The sequence below is a fragment of the Hylobates moloch genome, unplaced genomic scaffold (genome assembly GCF_009828535.3).
Source record: "Hylobates moloch isolate HMO894 unplaced genomic scaffold, HMol_V3 SCAFFOLD_23, whole genome shotgun sequence".
NCBI classification, from domain to species: domain Eukaryota; kingdom Metazoa; phylum Chordata; class Mammalia; order Primates; family Hylobatidae; genus Hylobates; species Hylobates moloch.
Window position 1 is genome coordinate 7,018,992 of NW_026652298.1, and position 13,337 is coordinate 7,032,328.

The 13,337-nt window shown below is 41.3% G+C and overlaps 1 long non-coding RNA gene across 1 annotated transcript in view; it reads left to right on the forward strand.

Annotated features, from left to right (window-relative positions):
- LOC131382388 (uncharacterized) overlaps positions 1-13,337 on the forward strand; it is a 355,345-nt gene that overhangs the window by 8,864 nt on the left and 333,144 nt on the right. The window lies entirely within an intron of this gene.

Sequence of the window (13,337 nt, forward strand, 5' to 3'; positions counted from 1 at the left end):
GTTGTATTTCCTTTGTCACCTTTCTTCCCTCTTCCTTCAAGAGTTAGAAAATTTTAGTATATAGTGGATACAGAAGGGAGGAAGGAAAAAAGGAAGGAAAGAAGAAGAGAAAGGAGGAAGGATATTCTTCCATCATGAAGAAAGTTGCAAAAGAGATATACCACGGGCAAAAGAAGACAAAAAGATCAAAGACATATGCCCATTTGACTCCACTCATATTTTCTTTTCTTGCTCCTAAGATTATTCTAACCCCAGGTAGAAATCACGTAATTAGGTTGTATCTTGTTTCTTTCTTAACTCTTAGTCTAGCAAAAACCATGACATTAGTTTACTGGTGCAGCTCCTGAGGCTGGGTAAAGATGCCATGTAAAGCAACATGACTCCAGCATTCCATTTTTGACCCTGGTCTTGATGCAGAAGTGTCTCTTTCATATGTCTGCTGTTTGGTCATTATGAGGTTTGTTATGATATGGACCTTCCCTTAGATGACCACTAGTGTGACCAAAATCAGCTTTTATGAGCAAACATTAAGCGTAGTGAGCTAATGAGAACAGCACATTTGGTTAAACAAGTTTTACTTAGTTTTCAGGAATCTATTTTATAGACACAAAGGCATTCGCTTAAATACCATGTAGCTCTGATTAGCTGGCTTTTGGTTAACCCAAACATGCAGTTAAACAAATGTGATCCATCTTGCCCTGCAGCCCTGAGGCCAGCTCCCCCAAACTCTGAGGTTAGCAGTATATCTCCAGACTCAGAGGGCTTGGGTAATGTGGAGTTAATTTATATATGGATGGATTACTGCAGATGACCTCCTAGTAATGTGGTAGCTAAAGGAGAATCTACATATTGATCAAGAATCAAATATATGAACATATTCCCAAATCTGCAAATTATGCCTGTGAACAAAGCCTTGTGATTTTATTAAGTTGGTGAGATAAAACCTGTCTAAAAGTGATTGAGAGAAATTGCTATGTATTTATTTTTCCTAGTGAAGTAGACTAGGGTGCCTGAAAAATCCTAAAACTGTCTTTGTGATAGTGCTTAGTGTAGCAATTTTTGGGAGGATGGTAACACTCTTCTCAAATTCTACATTATTGTCTTCTGGTGAATGCTTTCCCTTTTCTTATTCAGCCATGAGAGAGGCAGTGGTCAAGCCCCCGGTTCTACCTACCAAAACTCCCCTTAGAAGTTCAAAATATGCCTGGTGGCCACAAAAGGACTCTTACGTAAGTGTTGTGGAAGTTGGGAGAGCTGAGAGAAGGTGTTGTAGTTTATTACAGTGAGTTCAGAAGACTGAGATCCCAGGGGTGAGGTTGGAGATAACTGATGAGGAGTCATTAGTGAAGTGTGTATGGTAGGCTGTCTCCCCATTTACTTTTCTACCAGCCTACTGGGAGTTTCCACATAGTATCTCTCCCTCCCACCCACCCTCCTTCTCTCTCTCCTCCCTCTCTCTTTCTTTTTCTCCACCCCCCCCTGCTTTTGCCATGTGATGTGCCTGCTTCTGCTTTGCCTTCTGCCATGGGTAAAAGCTCCCTGAGGCCTCCCCAGAAGTCCAGTGATGTCAGTGCCATGCTTGTACAGCCTGCAGAACCATGAGCCAATTACAGCTCTTTTCCTTTTAAATTACCCAGTCTCAGGTATTTTTTTTATAGCAATACGAGAATGGCCTAATACACTGTGTGACTTTGGGCATGTGATTTAGCCTCTGAGTTTTAGTGCTTTTCATCTGTAAAATGGGTGCAATGATAAAACTATGCTGGCAGGTTGACGTAAGGATACTGGTACTGGTACAGTTCCAAGGGCCTCATGCAGAGTTGGCACTTAACAAATAGCAGCTGTTATTTTCTATTGTATGAGTTGGTATTGTTTCCTTTTTACAGAGGGATTTACAGAGAAACAGAAGTTAAATGTCCTGTAATAAGTTATCAGTAGTGCTGAGAATGCCTTAAGCATCTTTGGTAGCAATGGCCTGTGTTTACTTGCATTAAAGAGAATAAAAGCACAAAGTACTATTTCAGGACTATTTATGCTTGTCAGCTGCAACAGAAGTACTGTACACAGTGGAACACATGGGATTCCAGAGGCTGCGTGTGCCTGCTATTTCTGAGGCAAAAATGTCCAAGTGCACATGTATTACATTGAAAAAAATATTTATGTGTATTTGGGCCTTGTGGAGGGCATCTTCAATACTGCAGGTTTAGAAGTCATTATTAATACCTTTGTCCTACAGTTACCTTCCTCAAATCAATTTTTTTCACTGGACATTCCTACATACTATATAATTCTTTTGGGTTGCTGGAGCATGAAATAGAGTTTTTCCTTTCTTATTGTCATGAGGAAATGTGCAGGGTACACACAAATCTTAGTCAATTTGCATCATCCAGGCCAGTCCAGCTCCTCTCAGAATGCTCTTGAATCTCATTTGCCATTGGAAAAAAAAAGTTTAAAACTGTGTAAGATGGTATGACTTCAGTGTTTGAGAAGTCTGCCTTGGCTGAATATCTAATCCCATGAACGAGGGGAAATAAAACATTCATTGTTACCAGAACAACACTGGCTCTGAGACATTGGGCCAAACATGACCACTTAGACAGCAAATGCCTCAGCAAGCGGCAGATCACAATGGGCAGAGAGACAGTTTCCTAGCAGGACCCTGGGAAAGCCCAGTGGCCCTCAGGTGGGAATAATTCTGGAGAAAGGGTGCCAGTACAGCAGGAATGCTAGCTAGGAGGGTCACCAATGTGGTGGGAGGTACAACAGAAAGATTGGAGCTTGAAATTTGAGAATAAAGCTTAGTTTTCTAATAACCTTTGGGGGATGGGTAAATATCTGATTCATCCATCCATATATTTATTAATCTACTCACTTATCCATCCATCCATCCATCCATCCATCCATCCATCCATCCATCCATCCATCCAATTACTCTCTTTGGAGAAGGCTAAAACACTTTGATGCATTAATAATACATTGTTCTAGAAAAAAGAGAGGATGTTTTATGGGTGTCCTTGAGTTGAAAGGCTATGGCCTGAAGACAGGCTTATTTAGTTAGTAATCACTCTGGATTTCAGGGGATGGACTTCATAAAATGCTGTTTTAGGAAGAGATGAGGTGTCTTAGAGAAATTAGATTTGAGTGAGCTGCAAGGAATTCTCAGGACACCATCTGAATTTTTTTTTTTTTGAGACAGAGTTTCACCCTTCTTTTTTTTTTGAGAGAGAGAGTCTTGCTATGTCGCTGGAGTGCAGTGGCACAATCTCGGCTCACTGCGACATCTGACTCGCTGGTTCAAGCAATTCTCCTGCCTCAGCCTCCCAAGTAGCTGGGATTACAGGCACGTGCCACCACACCCAGCTAATTTTGTGTTTTTAGCAGAGTTGGGGTTTCATCATGTTGGCCAGGCTGGTCTTGAACTCCTGACCTTAGGTGATCTGCCCGCCTCAGCCTCCCAAAGTGCTGGGATTACAAGCATGAGCCACTGCAACTGGCCCCCATTTGAATTTCTTGAAGTCTCTGTGGATGATGAGGATTAATCTTACTTGTGATTTGCAAAGGACTCTGCCATCATTCCATTGCTGTGGGGCTCCACGTAGCAGTTCACAGATGATTCTCTTTGAAATGACTAACAAAACAAATACAGTCAGCCCTTGGTATCTATGGATTCCACAATCATAGAGTCAACCAACTGCAGATTGAAAATATTTAAAAAATTGCACCTGTACTAAACATGTAGAGACTTTTTTCTTTTTATTATTCGCTAAACAATAGAGTATAACAACTATTTCATAGCATTTACATTGCATTAGACATTATAAGTAGTCTAGTGATGATTTAAAGTATACAAGAGGATGTGCATAGGTTAGGTGCAAATACCACATCATTTTATATCAGGGACTTGGGCATCCCTAGACTTTGGTATCTGTGGGGCCTAGAACCAATCCCCCATGAATACGGACGGGGGACTTTACCTTAGAAAATCACTTGTCACAACAACACCTCGATGTTTAATGGGTATTTTCCCCTTAATGAAGCTGAGACGAAGGAAGACTTAATCCTGAGTTTGTCACATTAAGCCCTCAGACCCAGCTTCAATCCATGAACAGTCATGGTGCTCTGATCACGTCACTTCTCTGCTCAGGAACAGACAACATCTTTCAAATTTTTTCAAAATAAAGTCTAAATGTCTTCATATGGTATTTGAGATCTTCCCCTTCATGAATCCTATACTCCAGATGAACAGAACTACTTATATGGGCTCCCACTGTGCCACAGTATCCCCTCTCTGTTTTCATTCATTCTAGTTTCACTCTGAAATGCTCTCCTCCACATCTCTCTAGTGTCAAATCCTACTCATCTTTCAAGGTTTGTCTCCCCTGGGAAGCTTTCTCTGACCTCTCTGCTGGAAATAACTTCTTTCCTACTCTTAATTCACACAGAATTTGGTTTCTATCCTTCTTGTTTACAATACTGCTTATCATATTTTCCTCATAATGAGACTCACCTGCAGGTACTTGTTTAAAAAAAAACCAAAACCTGGGCCTGGTCCCAGACCTACTGAATGAGCAAAAGTCTCAAAAGAAGGGGCCTGGGAAGCAGTATTTTTAACAAATGCTCCAGGTGAGTCCTTGTTTTTTATTTTATTTTACTTTATTATTTTACTTTGAGTTCTAGGATATATGTGCAGAACGTGCAGGTTTGTTTCGTAGGTATATGTGTGCCATGGTGGTTTGCCGCACCTATTAACCCATCGTCTAGGTTCTGTCCTCTCACCCCACCGTCCCCCAACAGGCCCTGGTGTGTGTTGTTCCCTTCCCTGTGTCCCTGTGTTTTCATTGTTCAACTCCCTCTTATGAGTGAGAACATGCAGTGTTTGGTTTTCTGTTCCTGTGTTAGTTTGCTGAGGATGATGGCTTCCAGCTTCATCCATGTCCCTGCAAAGGACATGAACTTTGTCCTTTTTATGGCTGCATAGTATCCCATGGTGTATATGTACCACATTTTCTTTATCCAGTCTATCAGTGATGGGCATTTGGGTTTGTTCCGTGTCTTTGCTACTGTAAATAGTGCTGCAGTAAACATACATGTGCATATGTCTTTATAGTAGAATGATTTATATTCCTTTGGGCATATACCCAGTAATGGGATTGCTGGGTCAAACGGTATTTCTGATTATAGATCCTTGTGTAAAACACTCTTCCATGATGGTTGAGCTAATTTACATTACTACCAACAGTGTAAAAGCATTCCTATTTCTCCACAGCCTCGCCAGCATCTGTTGTTTCTTGACTTTTTAATTGTGATGTTAGGGTGTTGATTTGAGATCTTCCTAGCTTTCTGATGTGGAGATTTAGTGCTATAAATTTCCCTCTTAACAATACTTTAGCTGTGTCCCAGAGATTCTGGAATGCTGTCTCTTTGTTCTCATTGGTTTCAAAAAACTTCTTGATGGTCCACTTGATCCAGAGCTGAGTTCAAGTCCTGAATATCCTTCTTAATTTTCTGTCTCGTTGATCTGTCTAATATTGACGATGGGGTGTTAAAGTTTCCCCCTATTATTGTGTGGGAGTCTAAGTCTCCTTGTAGGTCTCTAAAAACTTGTTTTATGATCGTTGTTGACTTAAAGTCTGTTTTATCAGAGCTTAGGATTGCAAGCCCTGCTTTTTTTTTTTTTTTTTTGCTTTCCATTTGCTTGGTAAATATTCCGCCATCCCTTTGTTTTGAGCCATGTGTGTCTTTGCATGTGAGACGAGTCTCCTGAATACAGCACACCAATGGGTCTTGACTCTATCCAATTTGCCAGTCTCTGTCTTTTAATTGGGGTCTCTAAAAACTTGTTTAATGAATTTGGGTGATCCTGTATTGGGTGCATATATATTTAGGATAGTTGCTTTTCTTGTTGAATTGATCCCTTTACCATTATGTAATGCCCTTCTTTGTCTTTTTTGATTGTTGTTGGCTGAAAGTCTGTTTTATCAGAGCTTAGGATTGCAACCCTTGCTTTTTTCTTTTTTTTTTTTTTGCTTTCCATTTGCTTGGTAAATATTTCTCCATCCCTTTCTTTTGAGCCTGTGTGTGTCTTTGCACATAAGATGGGTCTCCCAAATACAGCACACCAATGGGTCTTGACTCTTTATCTAATTTGCCAGTCTGTGTCTTTTAATTGGGGCATTTAGCCCATTTATATTTAAGGTAAATATTGTTATGTGTGAAATTGATCCTGTCATCATGATGCTATCTGGTTATTTTGCACACAAGTTGATACAGTTTCTTCATACTGTCATTGGTCTTTATATTTTGGTGTGTTTTTGCAGTGGCTGGTACCAGTTTTTCCTTTCCATATTTAGTGCTTCCTTCAGGAGCTTTTGCAAGGCAGGCCTGGTGGTGATGAAATCCCTCAGCATTTGCTTGTCTGTAAAGGATTTTATTTCTCCTTCACTTATGAAGCTCAGTTTGGCTGGATATGAAATTCTGGATTAAAAATTCTTTTCTTTAAGAATGTCGACTATTGGCCCTCTCTCTCTTCTGGCTTGCAGGGTTTCTGCTGAGAGTTCTGCTCTTAGTCTGATGGGCTTCCCTCTGCAGGTGACCTGGCCCTTCTCTGTAGCTGCACTTAACATTTTTTCCTTCATTTTGACCTTGGAGGATCTGATGATTTTGTTTCTTGGGGCTGATCTTCTTGGGGAGTATCTTAGTGATGTTCTCTGTATTTCCTGAATTTGAATGTTAGCCTGTCTTGCTAGGTTGGAGAAGTTCCCCTGGATAATATCCTGAAGTGGTTTTCCAACTTGGTTCCATTCTTCCCGTCTCTTTCAGGTACTCCAATCAATCACAGTTTCAGTCTTTTTATGTAGTCCCATATTTCTTGGAGGTTTTGTTCATTCCTTTTCATTCTTTTTTCGCTAATCTCGTCTGCATGCCTTATTTCAGCAAGATGGCTTTCAAATTCTGTATCTTTTCTTTTGCTTGGTCGATACAGCTTTTGATACTTGTGTGTGCTTCACAAAGTTCTCGTGCTGTGTTTTTCAGCTCCATCAGGTCATTTATATTCCTGTCTCAACTGGTTATTCTAGTTAGCAGCTCCTGTAACCTTTTATCAAGGTTCTTAGCTTCTTTGCATTAGGTTAGAACGTGCTCCTTTAGCTCAGTGGAGTTGTTATTATCCATCTTCTGAAGCCTACTTCTGTCAATTCATCCATCTCATCCTCCATCCAGCTCTGTGTCCTTGCTGGAGAAGCATTGCAATCATTTGGAGGAGAAGCAGCGCTCTGGCCTTTTGGGTTTTCAGCGTTTTTTTAATTGATTCTTTCTCATCTTCATGAGTTTGTCTAGTTTTGATCTTTGAGGCTGCTGACCCTTGGATGAGGTTTTTGTGGAAGCATTTTTTGTTGGTACTGTTGCTGTTGCTTTCTGTTTGTTTGTTTTTCTTTCAGTGGTCAGGTCCTTCTTCTGTAGGGCTGCTGTTGTTTGCTGGGGGTTCACTTCAGGCCCTATTCATCTGGTTCGCTCCTGCACCTGGAGATGTCACTCCAGGAGGCTGGAGAACAGCCAAGATGGGTGCCTGCTCCTTCCTCTGGGATCTTTGACCTTGAAGGGCACTGTCCTGATGCCAGTAGGAATACTCCTGTATAGGGTATCTGACAATCCCTGTTGGAGGGTCTCTCCAAGTTGGGTGGCACAGGGAGCAGGACCCATTTAACAAAGCATTTTGGCTGTCCCTTGGTGGAGAAGGTGTGCTTTGCTGGGGGGAAACCCACTCATCTGGGCTACCGGGATTCCTCAGAACCAGCAGGAGGAAAGACTAAGTCTGTTGGTCTGCAGGGACTGTGGCCACTCCTCCCCACAGGGGCTCAGGCCCAGGGAGATCAGACTTTGTTCCTGAGCCCCTGGCTGGAGTTGTTGGAGTTCCTGCAGGGAAGCCCCTCCCAGTGAGGAGGGGTGGGTCAGGGTCAGGCCTGAAGAGGCACTCTGGCTGCAGTCGGCCACAGCCAGTGTGTTGGGCTATGGAGGACACCTCTTGGGTCCAAGCCATCCAGTCTCCCTGGCTCCAGCAGGGGAAAGGCGTGGGCTGGAGCTGCAGAGATGGCTGCCGCCCTTCCCCAACCCTGGGAGCTTAGTGTGTTAGGCAGCTAGCAGTCCCAGTGTTAGCTGCTGCGCCCCCTGCAAGGAGCTCAAATGGCTTAGACAGCAGGCAGCTGCAACTGTGGTGCTTGCTGCCCCTCTCCCGGGGGAACTTGGCAGGCTTAAGCAGATTCTCGCTGAGTGGCTGTTGAGAATCTGTGTGGCTCCATGGTTGGGACCCTATGCCCCAGTGGCATGGGCTCATGAGTGGGATCTTCCGATCCGTGGGTTGCACACTTCCATGGAGAAAGCACGGTTTCCCAGGCTGGGTAGGATTCTCACTCACGCCTCCCTTGGCTGGGGGTGGAGGTTCCCCTACCCTGTGTGGCTCTCGGGTGGGCTGCTGCAGCACACTATTTTTCCTTCCTCTGTGTGGGTCATGCCAGCCACCTAGTCAGTTCTGATGACAGAACCTGGATACCTCAGCTGTGGGTGCAGTATTCGCACGTTGTTTTATGGTTTTTTTTGATGGAAGACTTTGATAGCTGCTGCTTCTAGTCCATCTTGTCCCCGCCCCTCCAAGTGATTCTTATTAGAGAAGGGAACCATCCTATAACCTTGCTAGTCAAAGAGGGGTCTCAGACCAGCAGCATCAGCATCACCTGGGAACTTGGTAGAAATGCAGAATCTTGGGCGCCATCCTAGAACCACTGAATTGGCATTTGCATTTGAGTAGGATCCCCAGGTAATTCCAAGGAATGTTAAAATTTGAGAGGCTCTGCCTTGCTATACTTATTACTTGCTATTTTGGTTACAGGTAATTATGCAACCAAAATCCTTTACACTTATTATCTCATTAATTACTCAAAGTAACTATTATTCCTCTTATTCCAGATAGACGAGACTTCAATTAAATTGAACCATGTGAAATTGTAAATGTTAGATCATTTTTTGACCTACTTACAAAAAAGGCAATTTTATACGTCTCAGCTTAATAGCAAGTGGTGATGGCACTGGGATTAGAATTTCAGCAGTTTGACACTGGAGCCATCTCTTAAGCCTTATATTATTATTATGACTGTCATATATACCAATAACTGTTGGTTTTCAATAGCAAAAAAACTCACTTAAATTGAAATACATTACTGAATTTCAAAGTTAGTATGTGATAGGGTTCTGAAAACAAAAATGTGCTTATATAAACAGAATGAATGTGAGATGGATATGAGGGGGTAGGGTAATGAGATAGTAAAGAAAGCAACTGAAATTACATGCTTTTCCCTCTATTTGGTCCATATGGAGTTGGAGACTACAGGTATTAATGCTAATTTTCTTCCAGACGTGAAGGACTGAAATATCTTTTGTTCTGACTTATAATTTTCAGCTTGGTTCCAAATCTCAAAAACTGCAATTTTAGGCTATGATTAGAACATAAAATTGCTTCTGTCTACTAGTTTTTGGGCAGAATAAGCTTACAGTAATAGGCTTATACAGCTTTTGTGTTCAAGGGCCAAAGTTTGTAAAATATGTGGGAAATTGGAAAAGGAAGGAAAGGTTTCTTACCAAACTTTTTGATACGTTTGATCCTTTGCAATGACTAAATATGCAATGAAGATCCAACAAGGAATAGACTGCCATCACAAGACCACTAGGTAGTTTCTTTCCTTCCCCAGACACGGGTGTAAAAATGTTTTCTATTTGAAGGTTATAATCAACTAGTTTTTAGCGTGTTGTTCACAGAAGATTGAAGCTTCTCAAAGGAGTATTTGTTTCTCTGATTTTTGCTGACACCCTTTATCATGCCACAGTTCTTAGTCTTAACAAAGGGGCTTTATATATGAAAAGTGCTTGCTGTATTTTAACATGATAAATGAGTCAAGTGGTGATGACTTAGGCATAAGAGAAAAAAACAAAAGATGCTCTAAAGATGTTTAGGATTACTAGACTAGGACTGGAAACAGTAACTGGAGATGACCACTTCAGTGACTGGCAGTTGGAAAGTAGTCTGTGAGAGGCTCCTTGTGGAAGTGGATCATCTTGCTTCATTTGATGAGGCTGGATTATGAGGTCCACGTACCTGAGCCATACAGCTGGTCACTTGGCATTTGAGTGTCCAGCTAAACGTGTACCTGCAGTGGAATAATATTCTGAACCTCTATTCATTCTTCTGCAATGTTTTCCTCCTCAATAAATATCCTATATTTCCCCCAAACTAATGTGCATAACCACTCTTTTATCCAAGTATAACACTCTCCCCTGAATACATCTATTATATATGCACTGCACATACCTTTTCAGAAGAGTAGGAATTGTAGAGGTTATGGGAAGTGAGAAATAATTTTTTTCATGAATGAAACTAATGGTTGCTGGTTGCCTTTTCCTTTTGTATGGTTGGTCCCTTTTTGCTTATGAACATGAGAATAGTAGCCTTGGTTTTGTTTAGATTGCCCTAGGAATGTGTTCTTTAGGAGCTGTGACCTAAGCACTTTCAACTATGATCTTGTAAAAAACAATGCTTTTGTATTTTTGTTTTATTTTTATATAAGTGAGAAAAGGAAGGTGTTCTATACGTTTGCCAAGTGGGCCTTTGTATGTCAATATCTATCACATATAATCATAGAAAATACAGACATTCCTCCAGGCCTCATACTCTGTGTCTGGTCCCAGGCCTATCAGTGATTCTCTATATGATTTAAAGTATGTCCACTCTACTTTTCCTTCTTTCTTTTTTATATATTGTAAAATCAATTTCCCCTCAGAAAGTTTAGAAGGAATGAACGAAACTAAACAATGAATATGAAGTAGGAAAACACATTATTTAAGAACTTAATAAATTAATTTCTTAATTTATAAATTTATAATTAATTTATTAATTAAGGGGTTTTGGGGAAAAGAAGAGGAACATCCATCATAGTGGTTCTAGTTCTGTGTTAGCAGTGTGTAATGACTGGATGTCTTCCTGGGTCTGCAGTGTTTCACCTATTCTTGCTCCTGTCACATAGCCTGAAAATATTTTACCATTGTTCTGACTTCAAAGGACTTGACTAATAGGAATACACAACTCTATATTACCCGTTCATTGTGATTCTTAATTTGCAAATAATAATAAATGGAATCTAGGAGAGTATCCTCAATCTGCCTTAGTATGTTCAAGGTTAAAGGGAAAAGTTTCCTAAAGTCAATCTTCCAATTCTCAGTGAAAAGAACATTAAAAATAGAGAAAAAGTCCTTTGGGTCAAATGAGTTTTGTGTTTGGCACTGACACAGGAGAAACCTGTGAATACATTAAAAGTAGAAGGCATATAAACCCTGAATTAAAGACATGAATACCAGAAGGCTTTCCTTGGAGATCAGATGCTATGGGTTGAATTGTGTCCCTTCTGTCAAATTCATATTTTGAAGACCTATCCCCCAATACCTCAGAATGTGACCTTATTTGGAGATAGGGTCTTTACTGAAGTAATCAAGTTAAAATGAGGTCATTAGGGTGGACCTTAATCCAATATGTACATTTTTTTATGATTGGAGAAAACTTGGATGCAGGCACACAGGGAGAATACCATGTGAAGATCAAGGCAGACAGAAATTGGAGTGATGCCTCTATAAGCCAAGGAACACCAAGACCAGCACACAATGAGAAGATAGGGGAGAGGCATAGAATGAATTCTTCCTCACAGCTCTCAGAAAGAACAAACCCTGGTGTCACCTTGATTTTGAATTTCTAGCTTCTAGAAGGGTGAGAGAATAATTTTCTGTTGTGTAAGCCACCCAATTTGTGGTACCTTGTTATGGCGCCCCTAGCAAACTAATACACCAGGAAAGGAGTTAAACCTTGAGATTCTACTTACAGGGGCCAGTGTTATGACTGCAGACCTGGGCAAATAAAACTGAAGAAGGAATAGTCTATGGAGTTGTTTCAAATGATGTTCTCATTTACCGATGTCTTGAATACAGTCTTGCCTATTTACCTCAACTGCAGAAAGAAAACTAAGTAAAATTGAGGAGAATGAGCTTTCATCTCACACATCAAAAAATGTGTTTTCTGATTTGCCAGTGAAATTTAGGCTGACTGAAAAAAAAAAGAATTCCTCATGATATTGTCACTCTAATTTTTCTAGGTCACTAGATCACGGGAAAAATCTGACTGCTCCACACCTGAATTATATCAATTTGCATAAACTAATAAAATTACAAGTTAACTACCATCATGAGGAGTTATCATGTTCATTATGGTGACAGAAGCTGGGCGTGAAGATGGGAAAATGCCGCCAATCCCCCAGAAAGCCGTTAATGTTACTCTGCCAGGGGATCTAAAGGTGTGGGAGAGGATTTTAAATATAGCACCCGTCTTAAACACTGTGAACAAGCAACACTAGTATAGGTAATAAGAAGAAGCCAACCTTAGACATATGGCTGGGCCTCAAAGGGACGCAGCTGAGAAAACATAGCCCTCGTCAGGTACTTTAATAGGAGGAGTTTAATATGCTAAATTCATAATAAAGGTGCTATTAGAAGAGCTACAGCCACTCAAAGATGGGGTTGATGGGAGAAAGGGAGGTGGTGGTGTTTCTAGAGCCCGCAGTCTTGGGTAATAAGGACAGGAACTGAGACCATCGAAGAGATATAACAACTGCTGGGGCATGGTCCAGAGCAGGAAAGGGGAACTAGTACCCTTGCTTCTGTCTTCCTCCCAGTCTCCAGTGTCTTTCCAGCACTTGTTATGGCAGCCCTAGCAAACTAATACACCAGGATAGGAGTTAGACTTTGAGTAAACCCTTCCCTTAGGATGGCTGGAGGGAGCATACCCCACACTGGCATTCCCACTCATCACAAGTCAGCCACAAGCATTGCTGAGCAGAACTGAAGGCAAGTGGCAAGGAGGTGTGGGAAACATGGTTTGCTGGTGTCGGCTCCTTGGATGACGGAGGCAGGGGAGGAGTATTAGTTTCCTTTTGCTGCTGTAACAAATTACCACAGACTTAATGGCTAAAATCAGCACAGAGTTATTTCCTTATAGTTCTGGAGGTCAGAAGTCTACAATCAAGGTGTTGGCAATGCTGCATTTGTTCCAGAGGCTTCTAAGGAAAATCTGTTTTCTTGCCTATGCCAGCTTCTAGAGTCTGTCTGCCTTTCTTGGCTCACTGCCCCTTCTTTCATCTTCAAGATGCATCACTTTAAATTCAGCTTCATGGGCACATCTCCTTTTTTGACTTTGACTCTCTTACCTCTCTCTTGTGATAATATTGGACCCACTAAAATAATCAGGAGAATCT